At 38.3% G+C, this 5,135-nt stretch overlaps 1 pseudogene; it reads left to right on the forward strand.

The window, feature by feature from the left end:
* Nucleotides 1-1,346: 1,346 nt before the first annotated feature.
* On the forward strand, nucleotides 1,347-3,974 carry LOC130725132 (uncharacterized; annotated as a pseudogene).
* Nucleotides 3,975-5,135: the final 1,161 nt, after the last annotated feature.

The following is a 5,135-nucleotide window of genomic DNA, read 5'->3' on the forward strand; positions in this document are numbered from 1 at the left end:
TATTCTTGTTTTCAGGTTTTATTTGACATCAAGGGCATTTTGGAGATTTGCGGAATGAAGATTTGATTGTGCTGGAGTGAAGATTGTATTTTAGGAAATATTAGGATTTAATTTCGGAATAAATTAAGTTTTATATCTTTCAGATTCAAACTTATTTAGGTTGTTATTTTAAAACTCTATCTTTAGGATTTGTTAGGATTTGATTTTGATATCTTTTAGGATTTGATTTTGATTTTGATTAGGATTTGTGATCTCAGCTCCTATTTAAGGGTTTGTGCTGAGAGAAACAAGAACCTTTTACCTTCTACATTATTATTTTATGCAATTTCGAATTTCAGTAATTATTAGAGTTCTGCTAGGGTTTATGCTTTTAATCCCTATTCTCTTCTCCAAAATAATTGTTGAATTCGCCCCATCCATGGAAGGCTAATTTCCTTCGAACGAATTCCTTTGCAAAGTATATCGCGCTCTTGAGGTATAGTGCTTAATAGAATTCAACTGATTAGTTTTCTTCATCTCTAATTCTGGCTTAGGTTTGCTTAATTCCTTATGTTCATGAAATAGAAGATGATGTATGATCGCTTAGTTCATATTAGGGCGTAAAGGATTCTTAATCGCTTAGTTTAGGAATCTGTGAATTAGTTATCGCTTAGTTAATTAATTCTCACGAACTAGGAAACTAATAACAATAATTGATCTTTAGATACCCGTGATTGAGCAGCGATATACTGAACGAAGGGATTCGTCCGTCTTTACTTATCATATTAATCTGCTTTTACTTTCTGTTAGTATTTTTAAACTGAATCACAAAACCTCCCCCAGTGTGTGTGCGTTTGTTAGTATTAATAATATTGAGTCTTTGTTGAAACGATAATCCTTGGGAAACGACCTAGGAGTCACTTCCTAGTTTACTACAGTTTTCTAATTTAATTATTTGTATCGGGTACGACCTCGATCAAATTTGGCGCCGTTGCCGGGGAGTATCGTCTTTACCAAAGGTTTAATAGAGTTAGTATTAGTAGTATTAGTATTATTATTAGTAGTATTAACAAGTTCGATCTCTGACGCAGGTACTGTGAAGGTAAGGATTAGTGATTTTTGAAGGATAATTAGGCTGTAACTTCAAACGGCCATATCTTTTGCTCCAGAACTCGGAATTCAACATAATTTATATGCTTTTGGGGTAGAAAAAAAATTCCAATCCATCTGTGACGGCTACGCCGTGAGATCGATTCTTAAAAACGCAAAAATAGGCATTCCGCCAAAAGTTTTTTTAGGGTTTTGAAAAAAAAAAGAAAAAAAAAATTTACTTTCATTCTTATTCTATTTGGGATACTTAGTGTTGCATGACTAGGGCAAATCCTGGGTTTGTGCATCCATTAATTTCTGAAATAGATAGAGAGTTTCATAGGTTAATTAGAGCACGTAGAGCTTTTGTAATTGATCCTCATTCAAGTGATTCTGATTCTGACCTTGATTTTGATTCTGATTTTGTTGCATTTTTTGATAACATGGCTGAAGAAGGACCGCGAGAAAGAACATTAAGGGAGCTGGCTGCACCTGATTTCACCTACGAAAGCTTGTGTATCCAGTATCCTGAGGATGTACCATGTGTACTCAAAACTGGACTAATCCATTTATTGCCTAAGTTTGGTGGTCTTGCAGGTGAAGATCCTCATATGCATATCAAGGAGTTTCGTACTGTCATATCCACCATGAAGCCTCCTGAAGTTGACAAAGATCATATCTGTTTGAAGGCTTTTCCTCATTCTCTTTAGGGAACTGCAAAGACTTGGCTGTATAACCTGCCTCCTTCATCCATTGCAAGCTGGGACGACCTGAAAAGAAAGTTTCTTGAGAAGTTCTTCCCTGCCTCTAGGACAACTTCAATCAGAAAAGACATCTCAGGAATCAGGCAACTACATGGAGAGACTCTACATGAATACTGGGAAAGATTCAAGACACTATGTGTGAGCTGCCCCCATCACCAGATTTCCGAGCAGCTCCTAGTTCAGTATTTCTATGAGGGTTTGCTCAACATGGAGAGACATCTCATTGATGCTGCTTGTGGAGGTGCATTGAATGACATGACTCCTACTGAAGCCAGGCAGTTGTTTGAGAAGATGGCTGCTAATTCTCAGCAGTTTCAAACAAGGAGTAATGATGCTGTTAAAACTGTTAATGAGATTGGGACAGATCCACGGATGGACAAGCTTGAAAAGAGGATGGAAACCATTGCCAGCTTGGTTACTCAATTGGCCATGAACCAGAATAAACCTTCACAACAGGCAAAGGTTTGTGGCATTTGCACTAAAGACCATAATACTGATGTTTGTCCTTCTGTGCAGGAACCTGCGGATGAGAATCCTGAAGCATATGCTGCCAACATTTTCAATAATCGACCTCAGGAAAATTATGATCTGTCATCTAACAGATATAATCCTGGCTGGAGAAATCATCCAAATCTTAGATGGTCTGATCAGTCACAACCTAGACCATATGTTCCTCCTCCAATGCAACAACAGGCTAACAACCCTGCTGCACCACCGCAATCTAAAGAATCTTCATTGGAGGATATGTTGAAGCAGATGACAGCCCAAAACATACAGTTCCAACAAGACACCAGATCCTCCATTCAGAATCTGACCACCCAGATAGGACAGATGGCTACTTCAATAAACCAGCTACAGTCCCAGAATTCTGATAAGCTGCCCTTTCAGACGGTTGTGAATCCAAGAAATGTGAGCGCCATCACCTTACGGTCGGGGAAGCAAATTGATGCAGATCATGGACCAGAGCCAGAGCCTGAACTTGAAAAGGAGACAGAGACCACTGCCACAAGAACCTTCCAAGTACAACCACCTTCCATTCCTCTTCCATTCCCTTCGAAAGCTATGCCAAGCAAGAAGAAGGAAGAGGTAGATAAGGGAATCTTGGAGATATTCAAGAAAGTGGAGGTGAACATACCTCTACTTGATGCACTCAAGCAAATTCCAAGATATGCAAAGTTTCTGAAAGAATTATGCACTCAGAAAAGGAAGCTGAAAGGAAATGAAAGAGTTCGCATGGGGAGAAACGTTTCTGCAATCATAGGTAAAGCTGGTAAACCTGCTCCTGTTTCTGATGTTCCTGAAAAGTGTGAGGATCCAGGTACGTTTTCTGTTCCTTGTGTCATAGGTGATACTAAATTTGAAAATGCCATGCTAGATCTAGGAGCTTCAATTAATGTGATGCCTATGTCTATTTTTAAATCACTTTCACTTGGACCTTTGAAACCTACGGGTGTTGTCATCCAATTAGCAAATAGGAGCACGACACACCCTGCTGGATGGGTAGAGGATGTTTTGGTTAGGGTTGGTGAACTTGTTTTCCCTGCTGATTTTTATGTGCTTGAAATGGAAAAAGGATCTTCCCGTAATACAGTTCCTATCATTTTGGGGAGACCATTTTTGAAGACAGCCCGAACCAAGATAGATGTTTATGCTGGTACACTGACTATGGAATTCGGTGATATTGTGGTTAGGATAAACATTTTTGATGCTATGAAACATCCACCTGAAGATTATTCTGTGTTTCATATTGATTTGCTTGATGAACTGCTTGATGATATGCTTGATGAACATGAATCTGATTTCCTACATGATTCTGATTATCCTTCCCTAACTGAGTCATACACTTGTCATACATGTACTGCTACTGAAATGTGTGATTCTTGCATTGATCAATTTTTGGACACTGTTGTTGTTGACTCAGATGTTAAGAAATCTGATTGTACTAACCCAGTTGTTGAAGTGCAAGCTGTAGAAACTGTATCTGCTAGTTTGGTACCATCTGTTTTGCAGGCACCCGTATTGGAGCTTAAGCCCTTACCAGATAACCTCAAGTATGCTTACTTGGAGGATGATAAGAAGCTCCCTGTCATTGTTTCCTCAACCCTCATGAAAATCAAGAGGAAAAGTTGCTGCAAGTACTGAAGAAGCACAAGAAAGCTATTGGTTGGACCTTAGCTGACATTCCTGGTATTAGTCCATCCATGTGCATGCATAGAATACTCTTAGAAGAAGGAGCGAAGCCAGTGAGACAACCACAAAGGAGACTCAACCCAGTGATACTTGATGTTGTGAAGAAGGAGATCACCAAGCTGCTACAAGCTGGAATTATATATCCGATCTCTGACAGCCCTTGGGTGAGCCCAGTTCAAGTGGTCCCTAAGAAGACAGGACTTACTGTAGTGAAGAATGAGAGAAACGAGCTTATCCCTACTCGAGTGCAAAATAGTTGGAGAGTCTGCATTGAGTATAGGAGGCTCAATCAAGCAACCAGAAAGGATCACTTTCATTTGCCCTTCAAGGAGGCTTCTCTTGTGGATGTTACCATGGAAGATGTTTCCTTGGTTGTTTCCACCCTCCGCCCGCCATGAATCAGGGAGTTTTCTTTCTCCTTCTTTACTTTTATTGCACTTGTTCAATTCCATATTTGTTATGCTTCATTGGGACAATGTGTCCTCCTTTTATTAGAAAACAGCGTGATAGCGCTATCCTTCAGGTGAGAAATCCGAGTTTTCTTCGTTTCGCATCTTTTTTTATGATTTTTTCTATAATTAAAATATTATAAAAATAAGATAAAAACTCAGAAATAAACAACAAAAATCGTAACCAAATCTAGAATTCAAAAGTATCAATTAAAGATAAAGAATCAAAATAAAGATAAAGAATCGAACTCAGACGATAGTGCATTGATGTTGGTTGTATGGATGAGGGTTTTGTTGTGGTTTGGTGTGATGATGATTGAAAGAAGAAGAAGTTGAAGGAGAAGGGTTTTTCTGTGTGTAATTGGAAGAAGAAGATAAAGGAGAGGAGTTTTTCTTTTCTATATTAACTAATTTATTTAATCTAATGCAACTATATTTAATTATAATTTATTGATAAATATGACATGGCACTTGAAAGTTTTCAGTCCCTATAAAATAATGGTCTTTTGGTTTAGTCCATTCGTTAGTCACGTTAAAGTTTTTGTAATGGACCTTGACGATAGGGACCAAAGTCACACTATTATTTTGCATTTGAGGGCTAAAATCAAACAAAAAAAACTTAAAGGGGCCAAAACCAAATGATCTCTATAAAATAGGGACTTCA

The sequence above is a fragment of the Lotus japonicus genome, chromosome 6 (genome assembly GCF_012489685.1).
Source record: "Lotus japonicus ecotype B-129 chromosome 6, LjGifu_v1.2".
Lineage (NCBI taxonomy): Eukaryota > Viridiplantae > Streptophyta > Magnoliopsida > Fabales > Fabaceae > Lotus > Lotus japonicus.